A 14,285-nucleotide genomic window follows, 5' to 3' on the forward strand; every position below is an offset into this window, starting at 1 on the left:
AAAAACCAAAAAAATTTAAAAAAAAAAAAAAAAAAAAAAACCATCAAAGAAATTAAGAGAACCAAATCAATACAAATAGGAATGTGAAAGGAGCTGTTACAACAGATATTATTAAAATCCAAAGGATCATTACAGACTATTTTGAAAACTTACAGCTAATAAATTTGAGAATCTAGAAGAAATAGATACAATTTTAGATACATATGACTACCAAATGAACCAGGAGTATACAAAAAACTAAACAGTTCACTAAAAGCAATGAGATTAAAGCAATATAAAAAGTCTCAGAAGAAAGAAAATCCCAGGACTAGGTAGATTTGCTGTATTTTATCAAACCTTTAAAGAAGATCTAATGCCAAAAAACCTTAAAACCCTATAGGAAGAGTCAAGAATAATTGTATGGAGGATGCCAGACTCAGCATTAAAGAGCACTGCATCCTCCTTCCCCCAACACAAGCAAGCAAGTTCATGCCAGATGCACAGTGCCCTCCTCATGAGCCTGTAAGTCTGCATGAGATGTGCAGCGATCTTCTCTGGTGAGCAAGCAGGCCCACACAGAATGTGTGGTGTCTCCTACAAGCAAACAAACAGGCCCACACAGGATGCTAGCATGGCCCTCCTGTTGTATGCAAGACTATCCACCAACTCCAAGCCTGGTATACATTTTGCTTCCCTTGCCATGGGCAGAAGTAAGGACTAATCAACAGACCTGGTGCTGGATGAGGACAACACCCAGGGAAAAAAGTGAGCAACCAGACCCCCAGCCTATTGATATTGAGCCCAACGGTCAACTTGGATTCCCACTGTGGCATACATACAGCAGAGACAGAAGGGCTGATCACATTTCCCATCTACCAATGGGAACAAATACACACATTGGCTTGAATGGTAACTGCAGTCTGGAACACAGACAGAAGGGCCTCTGGTGCTGGAAGGGCACACCAAAAACCCACAGCCCTAAAGCTAAGTGGGAAAAATGACTAGCTGAATCCCAAGACTGCATATCTTGGAAACACATGACTTTTTCAGACACAGGAATTCTTTCTTTGATTCAGTCTTTCCTTTGACTATTTGTTTTATTTCTATCTTTCCTTCATTGGTATTTAATGGGTTAGGGGATTTTTCCTCCTTCATTTTTCTTTTTCCTCTTTTACTTTTTTTCTTTCCTTATATCTTTTCCCCTTTTGACTTTGTTCTCTTCCTTCTTTTCTTCTTCCTATTTCCTGTGTTTTGCTCTGTTTATCTTTTTTGTCTCCTTTTTCTTGTTTGTTCTCTTCTGCAACTGTTCTTCATGATATTAATTTCCTTTTACTCCTCAATAGGACCCCTTATCTCACTTTCTTCTCATCCTTCTCATATCACATTGATTAATTTTTCAAATTTTTCTTTTTAAATTCTCTAGTTCCACACTCCCCCTCTACCTTTACTAGTATAACTACAAAGCTTTATCTAGATAGCTAGTTAAATTTACAGTATTTCTGTTGAATGTCATTTTATTAGTAGTAGAGGTACAGTTTTTCCATCTAGTTGATATTTACTGTAGGTCAATTGTAGATCAATATTTGGCTTGTCTTAGTGTTCATACTGTAATAACGTTGTCCTAATCTGCATTTATCTAATTTTCCCAATATTTTATTTTTAATTTTGAGACATGGTCTCAATGAATCACAAAATTGTTCAGGCTGAGCTCAAACTTGTGATCTGCTTGCCTCAGCTTTCCAAAGTGCTGGCTTTATAGACATATGCCATTATGCCCAGCTCATTCTATAATTTTTTATATGTAGCAATGTTTCTTCTCAAAATTCACAACGAACACTTTAAACCGCATTTGGGGCATGAAAATATTCTGAAATAAAATAAGAGCAAAATTTAAATAAATGTTTTCTAGTAGGCCTAGAGACTAATAATGAATGTGTTTCAGTGACTGCACAATCTTCAATTATTATCAAATAGTAGTATTTAAGATACTGTTTTCAACATAAATAAATATGAAAGAGTTCTAAAATATATAATGGAAATTCTACAAAATGATCAAAGCAAGGTCAACTTGGATTGACCTTAGCAATTTATTCCTAAAGAAATAAATGTGTACATGATTTCTTCTGCAAGTATTATTACAAATAAAATTTCAGATTAAATCACAGGTCTTCTTTAAGTAGACAGTGCTCAAAGATAAAACAAAGTAATGAAGTTCACAACAAACTAGTCCTTTGTTGAGCCAGTAGTCTATAGATTGTCTCTTATTTCTACTGATTATCCAAATTTTCCTTGCTATTTATACTCTTCTCTGAAGCTCAGAAAAATTCACATACCCATATGTGATTTAATTTCTTCATAGCTCACATTTATTGGGCATTAATTCATGTAATAATCTGTGTTTGGCCCTGTGGGAAAAGGGTGGGGATACAAAAATATCACCTAGTATCTGTACTGAATGTAATCAAAGGTAGAATTTCATAAATATACAAAAATAAAAAATGCTACTAGCTCTTAGAGAAAGGAGAGGTGATTTACAGAAAGGTAAAAAGCAAAAGTTGACAAAAGGAAGTGGTATTTGACCTAAATCTTGAAGGGGGGTATGATATTTATTGGCAAAAGCTGAAAGGAAAAGTATTTCTCAAACAGATATTAAGGGTCCTAGAGCAAGAGCACTTGTGGCAATAGTCCGTGTTCAGAATTTTGTAAGAAGTTCATTTTTTAGGAGCTCCTTGAACCTGTGGTTGTTTTTTTTTTTTAATTTATAACTTTAGTACATAAAACACTCGCTAAATATTTAAGCCTCGTCCCTCTATCTGACCCTATTCTCATTCTTAGGTTCTTGCCTATACTCTAGTGATTCAAATTTTTTCATACACAAGTTTGTTCCTTCACAGAGTCAGTATGACTTCAGCGGGTAAGTGCCAAACCACTTTCAACCTGTGACCAAATTGTTTGTGGCCAGCCTTGGACACACCACCACCTATTAACTCATTTTTTCTTTACTGTGTTTTGTAACTTGGCATTATGTTTAATATATTCAGTGCCACCAAGTTTAAGAATAAGTTGCTTTCACATCAGATTTTTCTAGGACATGTAATCATACCCCAAATTAGGAAGAAAACTAAACACATGATGGAATTCATATATTTAAACATTCCTTCATTCTTTACATGGTCCTTAGTTATAAGGAGCAGCCTTATGAATGATACATATAAGTTGCTAATCTATACTGTTTTTTGCCACTTTATTTTGCCTCTTTCCCAAGACTAATTATTAAAATGAGCAGGAGTCCTATGTACCATGGAGAATCAGTGGGACCAGCCATCCTACAGCTCATTCAAGAAGCCAAAAGCCTCGTGGCTTCATCCTGCTGACCCAAAACCTGACTTCTCTTTTATCAGTATATTATAGTTAATTCTACCTGGTAAAATCCCTTATACTTGAATATATGTGTATACTTATATCTAACTGCTGACTGATACCTCAAGTAGCTTTCTCTCTCTACATTTCACTTGCACCTAAAATAAAGAATTATTCATGAGTACTGAATTTATCTATAGTCTTAGTGATACTGCTGTATTAACCAAAAGTAGAATTATAGTTCTGACTATAGGCTCCAAATAGATCCAATGCTATAACCCTTTATAATGCATGTACACACAATTTATCTCCTCAAAATTTTCATATCAATTTACTTGTTGTCCTCTTCAAATCAAGGTTGCTTTTTTAAATCAGTTATTCATCATTTTTACTCTTAATTTTTGATTATTTACAATAAACATTGTTTACATGTGTTCTATAACTTTTTAAAATTCATTTTAGCCCAGTGGTAGATTTAATCATTTTTCTAGTTTGCCTGGAAACTTAGTAATCATGAAAAAGAAACCTCTATAGAGGAAAAAAATCTGAGTTTTTAAAAAATTAGAGTATAACTTATTTATAGATTCTATTTAGAAATGCAGAATTGCCTCTAAAAAATAATGGCCTCGTGGCCTAGAGAAAAGAAAAGAATGAAAGGCCTGGAATTTTTTTCAAAACATCAAATCCAATTAGGATCACAAACTTGGAGATGTTTAGTGGAGGCAGAATAAAAAGGAAGTATAACTGAAGTGCACATTGCATTGTAATACATACCATAAAATACGTCAAAGACCTTGATGAAAAGATTTAATTCAGCCTAGAGATATTGGGATATTGTTACAAAGAAAGTGACATTTGGATAGTGCACTACTAGGTAATTTAAACCAACCAGTCTGCTGAGGACAACTAAAAACTTTAGATCAAACAAAAAAAAGTGTTTGAAGGAATCAAAAAACTAACATAAAAGGGAAGAATCACCAGGCTAGGAGAGGAAGAATAATGACAATCCAGGGAAGCATGTTTTCCAATTCCTGAGGAAACAAGTGATAGAGTGAGTGAGATGTTTCTGATAGCCTTTCTGATAGGTATGGGTCTGAGAATCAGAGTCCGAAGCCCGCTAAGGCTGAGTGATTCAGAAAACCCCACTACACTGAGGTAGAACTCTGAAGGATTTGCAACATATGGCAATAGACATAAATCCTCTGTGTCTCAAATTGGTCTTGGAAGGAAGGGCACCAAATGGCAGAGTAAAAGCAGCAAAGAAAGAGCCTCTCTGAGAGTTGTGTTCCAGATGCTGGAACATAGCAATGTGAGGAAGACAAGAGGGAGGGAAGTGGGTCCTCTGTATCCAAGAAGAATCTGAAGCATGAATTGAAGCCCACAGAGAGTGAGGAGAGAAACTTCAATGAAGAAGGAGGAGGTAGCTGACAACACCTTATCCCTGAGATGGGACTAACAGTGCAAAGGAGCAATTCAGACCTGCAGACACATGGTGACTGCTGACAGTCACAGAGGCTTCCACAGAAAGACACAGCAGTGAAGGGCAGCAGTGGACACAAAGGACTGCACTAGCTGGCAGTGAGTGCTGGGGGCTCAGTTATCCCACATGAGAGAGTGATTGGCCAGAAGCCATCTTGGAGAGGGGCTGGCTGAACTAAAAATCAGAGCCCAGCAACCAGCTGGGCTCAGGCTCATGGTAGGTGTGTTGAAAGCGGCAGTCTGAATGAGTCTGGTCTCAGCAAGAAGGTGCAGCCTCACTGATCTTATCCACTACCTAGCCAAGAAGTTACTGCTGGCTTGCTGGAATAAATCAACATGGATTAGCACTTTGTCTCTACACGTTATCTACCAGAAACAGCAGAGACAAACCTGAAAGTGCACTTTTTTTCTTTCTCTCCCTCTTCTTTGTTGTTGTTGTGGTTGTGGTGGTTTGGTTTTTGTTTACTTTTTCTTCTCTCCATTGTTTGATCTTGTTTTTCTATGAGTATGAATATGGCATCTAGCTGCCTGTGGTTCATGTTCTGTTCTATTCTTTTTATCTCTTCCTCCTCTCTCTCTCTCTCTCTCTCTCTCTCTCTCTCTCTCTCTCTCTCTGGTCTTCTGCACCAGTTTCCCAAAGCTAGCATGATCCCCCTTTGTCCTCCAGCCTTACTACTAATCTCTTTCTCTTCTTCCACTTCCCTATTTTCCCAAAAACCCCTTTTAAATTTTAACCCCTTTGGGACAAACTGACATATTTAGGACTTATATCCTGCATATAATTTTATGGTTTCTTTCAGCTTTTTTTTATATAACCACAAAACTAGTTCATATGGTTAAAGGTTGAAAATTAATAGCTTAGTTTGTCATTTCCTATGCTATATTTGATGCTATTGTTATTGTTGATGGTACTACCTTAGCAAAAAGTGATATAATTGTTCTAAACAGATATTCTTTCTGGTATTCCAAAACTGAAATTGACTAAGGGTCACTATCGCACAGTGCCAAAGAAATGGGCTGGGCGACAGAGGCAGCAAATTCTCAGCCCCAGCAAATGGAAGAGGTAGGATCTTATAACAGATACAAAATCCAAAAACCAACTATACTTGCAAGATACCTTAGAGAGGTAGCCATTTTCTAAGGGCTCTAAATACTAGCAACAAAGCAGCCCACCATAGGCAATTTATAAGAATCACCTCAGGAATTAATTTTCTAAAAAAGAAAGAAAAGAAAATGAGAAGACACATAAATAAGATGCAACCTAGACATCCTGTTCACCAAAGGCACACCCACGGGGCAATGAGGTGGGACAATCAGAAAGCCACCTACCTGGCCTCTCTGAAGTGGTAACAACAAAACAATTGCATGAGACTCCAGAAAAAAATCAAATCAGAAATAATTTCTCAGATAACTGCAGAGATGGTGTCCACAATGAAAACCATGCTTAGTGATTCTAGAGCAGATACAGACAAAAAAATAAAGGAGCTCAGGAAAATTATGGAAGCCTTGAATGCTCAGTATAGGAAAGAAATAGAATTCACGAGGAAGATTCAAGCAGATATCCAAGACATTAAAAATTCCATTGAAAGTATTCACAGCAGATTAAGCCAATGTGAGTACAGGACCTCAGATAGGAAAGAAAGGCTTGTGGTTAGCAATTATGAAAAGAAAGAATTCTTTAAAATAGCAAGGGACCATGAGAAATCAATAGAGCAGCTGCTACATGAAACAAAGAAGAATAACTTTAAATTAATTGGAGTCTATGAAAAAGCCTCAGATAGCACAAATGATATAAAAAAATGTTCACAGATGTCATGGATGAAAACTTTCCTAGTAGAGAAAACGAATTTGACATAGAAATAAGTGTGGTATATAGAACTGCAATTTGACATGATAAAAAAAAAAAACTACAACCAGGCATATCATACTCAAAATTCTAGAAATTCAACACAAGAATAGAACCTTACAAGCTGTTAGGGAAAAGAAACAAATCACCTATGAAGGAAAGTGCATCAGCCTCAAGTCAAGGAGAGTTCAGAGTGAAGTAGTTCAAATTCTAAAGGAATTATAACTTTCAACCCAGACTGACATACCACACCAAACTATCTTCCATACAGATGGAGAAATAAGACATTTCCATGACAAAGAACATCTGAGGAAATTTATGACCACCAAACCAGCACTCCAAAATGTTTTGAAGGACATTCTAGAAAAAGGTAACAAAGACTACAACTACATCAGCCCCTACAGAAGGAATCCACCAGGCAAGGCAAACAATTAAGCAGAGGGAGGGAAAGAAGGAGGAGAGCCAACAAGAGGAAAATAACATGACAAGGATAAGTCAATATATATCAATTGTAACAATCAATATTAATAGTCCCAATTCACCAATCAAAAGAAAGAGACTGGCAGAATGGATCAAGAAGCAAGACCCAACAATATGCTGCATACAAGAAACACATTTAATTTTTTTAAAATTCACAGACTAGAAGTGAAAGGCTGGTAAACAATACTCCATGTGACAGGAACACAGAAAAAAAAACAGGCATAGCTATTCTATTTGCAGAAAAAGTGAATTTCAAGCCAAGAATGAGTAAGAGAGACAAAGAAGGTCACTACATCCTTGTAAAAGAAACAATCCAGAGGGATGAAATGACAATCATAACTATGTGACAAATCCCACTGCACCCAACAATATAAAACAAATGTTAAAGGACATGAAAAATCAAATAAGTACTAATATAATTGTATTGGGGGAGCTCAATATCCCAATGTCACAAAAAGGGCAGATCAGCTAGGCAAAAAGTCAACAATGAAATATTAGAACTGAACCAAAAGTTTTTTTGTTATTGGAATTGAACAGATTAGAAGATGCAGAAACAACTTCAGACATACACAGCCATCTTATCTTTGACAAAGGTGCCAAACACACTCATTGGAAGAAAGATAGTCTTTAATAAATGGTGCCAGAAAAATTGGCTCTGCACATGCTGAAGATTAAAATTGGTCCCATATCTTTCACCATGCACTATACTAAATTCAAAATGGATCAAAGATCTAAATATGAAACAGAAACATTAAATCTGCTGGATGATAGAATAGGTAAAATTCTTGAAGACATTCAAGTAGACAAGAACTTTATGAATAAAACCCTGATCACACAGGAACTATCACAAAGAATCAACAACTGGGATCTCATCTTATTAACAAGTTTTTGCACAGTCAGAGAAACCACCAACAGAGTGAAGAGAAAACCCACAGTGTTGGGACAATGTTTAACAGCTGTTCTTCAGACAAAGGATTGCTATTGAAAACACATAAAGTACTCAAAAACATCAGAATTCCCAAGTTTAAAGACCCAATCCAAAAATGGGCATCTGAAATGACTACACACTTCTCAGGTGAGGAAATACAAACAGCAGATAAATATATGAAAAAAATGTTCAACATCACTGTTCAACATTAAGAGATGCAAATTAAAACAACACTGAGATTCCATTTCACTCCAGAAACAATGTCTGTTATCAAGAAATCAACCAATAACAAATGCTGACAGGGTCATGGGGAAAAAGGAACCCTTCTCCATTGTTGGTGGGAGTGTATACTGGTGCAACCACTGTGGAAATCAGTGTGGATATTCCTCAAAAAACTAGGATTGGTGGTCCCATTTGACCCAGCTATTCCCCTACTGGATGTCCTCTTAGGAAAATTCAAAACATCATACCACAGCAATATATGTTCACTCATGTTTATAGCAGCACAATTTCTAACAGCTAGATCTTTGAAACAACCCAAATGCTCATAAACTGAGGAATGGATAAAAAAGGATGTGGTCTATTTATATAATGGAGTACTACTCAGCCCTAAAGAAGGATAAACTGGAAACTTTACAGGTAAATAAATGAAACTTGTGACCATATTAATAAGTGAAATAAACCAGGTTCACATGTGTAAACATTATAGTGTCTCCCTAGAGAAGCTGAAAGAGTGGATAAGATCCAGAATGTACAATAGATATTGTAAAATGGGAAGAAACCTGTTCAAATGGAAAGATAAACTGAGATGGGGGAAAGGTGAAAATAAGGAAAGGAAAAGGTATATATATATATATATATATATATATATATATATATATATACACATACAGGTATATGTATATATATATGATCATTATACTACTAATTTCTCTTAGTTCATTGAAAAGAAAGTTCTTCCTTATATCGTTTGGGCAATTAAATGCCTATATCTTGTAGTCTGAAACTAATTTAAAGATAACAATATGCAATGTATTAACCATTGTTACTCTCCTATTATCTTGTTTTGAAATTTAGTTTTAGTTTTTTTCTCTTTAAAATAAATTTGTAAAACATAAATACATAAAATAAAATTTATCCTAGACTATTTCTGTCCCCAGGTGTGAGAAGAAATAAATCTCTTTCTTTGAAGGAAGATATCATTCTGGACCTCAAACTGCTTCCACAAACAACTCCAGAAAGATAACTTCTGGAACAATTTAATTTTTTTAAAAAGACACATGAGTAGGTAAGTGAACATAAATAAAACAAGCAACATAAACTCATCACCTGAGGATCCAGACAGTAAAGTGATCAGCACAGACTTTTAATCAAGAAGACAAAAACAGGAACATTTTGGTAGAAAACTGGAAACTATTTTTAAACAGGAACTCAAATCTGAAAAAATGCAATTATGAAAATTAAATACTAAAGGAATGGGCATTATCACATATTAAACTAGGCTGAGCTAAAATAGAACTCAAAAACAAAAAACAAGAAAAACAAAAAACAAGAAAAAAATGCATCCAGATTGAATCAAGGAGAGAACAAAAATGTATTGAAAAGAATTTCAGAGACATACAGAATAAACAAAATTGACAAACCCTTAGCTAAACTAAGAAAAAAAATACTAAAATAAAGGCAAACATTAATGATGCCACAGAAATAAAAATGATGAGATTACTATGAATAATTAATATGCCAACAAACTGGGTAACATGGATAAAATTATCTCTAATGTTTTATCTAATAATTATTTTCTTATTCTCTTTAATGGTTTGAACAATCTTCCATTCTTCCATCTGATAATTTGAGCAATATAGTTGAGGATAGTGATATGTAATATAACAACCACTGTTAATTCGTGTTATTTTATCCTGAAACCCAGTATCACTTTAAATGTTCTTGCTTTGGTTTGTTTATGTTTGTGATACTGGCATGCTGCTATTGTTCTTTGTTTGTTTGTTTCTCATTTACTACTCTCTTTAAAATAAAATTGAAAAAAAAAACATATAATCTACCAAGAAAAAATCATGAAGAAAAGCGTCAAAGCATCTATAACTAGTGAAGACTGAATCACTAAGCAAAATCCTCTCAACAAAGACAAGCCGAAGGCCAGACTTCACTGATGAATTATATCAACCATCTAAAGAATAACCTCAGTCCCTTTCAAACTCTTCCCAAAAAATGAAGAGATGAGAAACATCCAAATTCATTTTATGAGTTCAACATTAATCTGATACCAAAGTCAAAGACATTATAAGAAAAAAAATCTATCAGTCAATATCCCTGATAAAATAGATGCCAAAATCCTCTACAATTATCAAATTGAATTCAACAACACATTAAAGGAATTACACAAGACTGGGGACATAGTTCACAGTGGTAGAATGTTTACCTAGCATGCAATTCCCAGTACTGCAAAAAACAAAAATGTGCCAGCAAGGGAAATTACCAACAGAGTGAAGAGGTAGCCCACAGAATGGGGAAAAAATGTCTAGCTGCTCCTCAAAAGAATAATATCTAGAATATAAGGACTAAAAAAAATTAGGCACCCCAAATTTATAGACCCAATTAAAAATGGGTATCTGGAACGAATATATACTTCTTGGATGAAAAAAATGAATGGCCAATAAAAACATGAAAAAATGTCAACACCGCTCACCATTCGAGAAATGCAAATTAAGGCAACACTGAGATTCAATTTCACTCCAGAAAGAGTGGTTACTTTCAAGAAATCAACCAATAACAAAGTCTGGGGAGGCTGTGGGGAGAAAAGAACCCTTCTCCATTGTTGATGGAATTGTAAACTGATAAAATCACTCCAGAAATCAGCATGGAGATTCCTCATAAAACTAAAACTATCAAGAGTAAAGGGGAACTGGGATGTGGGAAAAGAGAAGGGAAAGAAGGAGAAATTTTATATGTATGTATATACAGGATAGTTAACATGGTTATTCTTCTGTCTTCTATTTCTATGCAGAAAGAAACTGTCAATGAGTCTTTGGTTGATCAGTATTGCATTTCTATATCTGTTTTCATGAGAAGACACTTTGAAGATATCAATATGTAATACAACAACCATTGTTAATTCCCTACCACTTTGTAACTCCATATTGTCTGTACTGTTCTTTTGATATGTTGTAAAATGTTGTCTGTCTGTTAATGTTTTCCTCCTTTTATTTTTAAAATAAAAAAAAAAAACTAAAACTAAAGATGACATTTGATCCAGCTATTCCCCTTCTAGGTATCTTTATAACAACTAAATCTTGGAAACAGCCTATATATCCATCAACAGATGGATGGGTAAAGAAAATATGTTATTTGTACACAATGGACTATTACTCTACCATAAAGAAGGATAAACTCTAGTCATTTATAGGAAAATAGATGTACCTCAAGTCCATAATGTTAAGTGAAGTAACTGAGACGTATAAGCTTAAATATCGTATGGTTTCTCTTATATGAAAAACAATATATGTAAAGTACAAAATAAAAGACAGATAATAGGAAAAAGGAGGAGGGGAAAGGTATTGTAATACAACGCTGACAATGTATCTAAAAGTATACCTTGACTTAGTACAACTGTCTTACATGTTTTATATGTTCTTTGCCCTATTAGTCCGGTTTTCAGTCTAATATATGATACTTAACTTTATAAGGGTTTATAAAATAAATAAATGAATCTGATGCTGGAAAAATAAAACAGGGTGGAGGGAAGTGGAAGAACAAGAATTGAAATGTGTTATGTATACATGCCAATTCCATACAGTGAACGTAATCATATGTACTGCAAACGTGTACTAATAAAAGTTAAAAAAAAAAAAAAGAGACATTACAAAGAAAAAGATAATGGGTCATACAACATGACCAAGGGAGATTTTTCCTTAGGATGCAAGGATGATTCAACATATAAAAATTAATGTAATGCACCACATATTAACAGAATTAAAGATAAAAATCACATGATTACTTTAATAGATGACCTACAATGTCTCCCGAATGCCTCCTGTACTCAGAAGTGGGGTTTTGGAAGATGTCTGGGTCATGGGTGCACTATCCTTGCTGACAGATCAATCCACTGATGCATTCAGAGTTGAATGTGCTGTTAAGAAGTGGAGTCTGGTCAGAAGAGGCAGGTCACTGGAGATGTGACCTGGAAGGGCATACCTCCCTCCCTTATTTCTTCTTTCCCTCTCTGCTTCATAGCCACATGATGTGAGCAACTTTCCTCTACTATACCCCTCTGCCATCCTATCATGAGCTAAAATAAATCTCTCCAAGTTATGGGTGTTGGGTATTGTTTGTGTCCCAGTGACAAGAAAGTGACTAACACAAATGCAGAAAAAGTATGTGGCAAAACTCAACACAATTTTGTTATAAAAACTCTCAACCAACAATGAATACAGGAAAATTATCTCAACAAAGTAAAGCCCATAAATGAAAAGGCCACTGCTAACATACTTAGTGATGAAAAACTGAAGGCATTTCCACTAAGATTCAGGAAAAGCAAGGTACCCATTTTACTTCTATTTGCCATAGTACTGTGATGGTTAATCTTAACTGTCAACTCAACTAGCTTAGAGAAATTCCTAGGAAATTAATAAAGCACACTTGTCAGTATGTCTGGGTGGGTCATAAGGGCATGACCTTGGAGATTATATCTGATCCCTGGTCTCCTCCTCTCATGGTATTCCCCTGCGCTCTATTTCCTGGTTGCCATGAGGTAAGCAGCTTTCTTTTGCCATACCCTTCTGCTATGATGTTTCTGCCTCTGAGCCAGCAAACCATGGACTGAAATCTCTGAAACTGTGATCTGAAATAAATTCTCCCTTCTTTAAATTGTATATGTCAGATATTATGTCCAAGCAATGGAAAACTAATATATATGGAAGGCCTAAAAGCAGTTATTAGGCAATAAAAAGAAATAAAAGGCATCAAAATTGGAAGGAAAAAGTAAAATTATCCCTGTTCACAAACAACATAATCTTATAAATAGAAAATCCATCCTAAACTCTACACACACACACACACACACACACACACACACACACACACGATGTTGAAAACTAATAAATGAATTCAATAAAGTTGTAGAACACAAAGCCAACATACAAAAATCAGTGCATTTCCATATACTAGAAATGAATTACCTGAAAAGTAATTCATTGAAAGTAAGAAAACAATCTCATTTACAAAAGCACCTAAAATAATAAAATCCCAGTAATGAGAATGACCATAACTAAAAGGATGAAAGACTATGTGCTGAAAACTACAGAAGACTGAAGAAAATTAAATAAGACACAAATAGAAAGACATTCCATGTTCATAGACCAAAAGAATTAATATTGTTAAGGTATTCATACTACCCAAAGCAATCTATAGATTCAGTGCAATCCCTTGTGAATCTCAATGGCATTTTTTACAGAAAGAGTAAAAATAATCTTAAAATGCAAAGTGAACCACAAAAAATCAGGAATAGTTAAGTCAGTTTTGACAAAGAACAACAAAGCTGGAGCTATCATACTTTCTGGCCTCAAAATATATTTCAAAAATCAAATATATTACAAAGTCAAAGCAGTATTACTGGCATAAAGATAGACATAAAGAACAATGAACTGAATAAGAACATAGAAATGAATTCACACAAATATGGTAAAATAATCTTTAATCAAGGTGCCAAATACACACATGGGGAAAGAATAGTCTCTTTTCAACAAACAGTGCTGGAAAATTGAATAGCCACATATAAAAGAATGTAATTTGACCTTTATGTCACACCATCTAAATAAATTCAACTCAAAAAGGATTACAAACTTAAGACTTTGAGACCTGTAAGACTACTAAAAGAAAACATGAAAAAAAAGTTTCTTTTTTTTTTTTTTTGGTTTTTCTCTGGTACCGGGAACCGAACTCACGACCTTGCACTTGCCAGGCAGGCGCTTTGCCGCTGAGCTAAATCCCCAGCCCCCCCCCCAAAAAAAGTTTCTTGATAGTGACCCTAACAGTGATTTCTTAGATATACCAAAAGCACAAACAACGAAAACAAAAATAACCAAGTGGGATTACATCAGACTTTTGCACAGTAAACAGTCACAAAGCAGAAAGACAATCAATAAAATAAGAGAAAATATTTTAAAATTATATCTGATAAAAGATTAATATAAAATATAA

The 14,285-nt window shown here is 34.8% G+C and overlaps 1 protein-coding gene across 1 annotated transcript in view; it reads right to left on the reverse strand.

The window, feature by feature from the left end:
* Nucleotides 1-9,509, reverse strand: part of LOC102018714 (serine/threonine-protein kinase 33-like) — a 47,402-nt gene extending 37,893 nt beyond the window's left edge. The window contains exon 1 of the mRNA XM_013511741.1: nt 9,402-9,509. The gene's annotated coding sequence lies outside the window, so the exon portion shown is untranslated. The remainder of the gene's footprint in view (nt 1-9,401) is intronic.
* Between the last annotated feature and the right edge of the window lie 4,776 nt (nt 9,510-14,285).

This window comes from Chinchilla lanigera, unplaced genomic scaffold (genome assembly GCF_000276665.1).
Source record: "Chinchilla lanigera isolate Chin_1 unplaced genomic scaffold, ChiLan1.0 scaffold00013, whole genome shotgun sequence".
Lineage (NCBI taxonomy): Eukaryota > Metazoa > Chordata > Mammalia > Rodentia > Chinchillidae > Chinchilla > Chinchilla lanigera.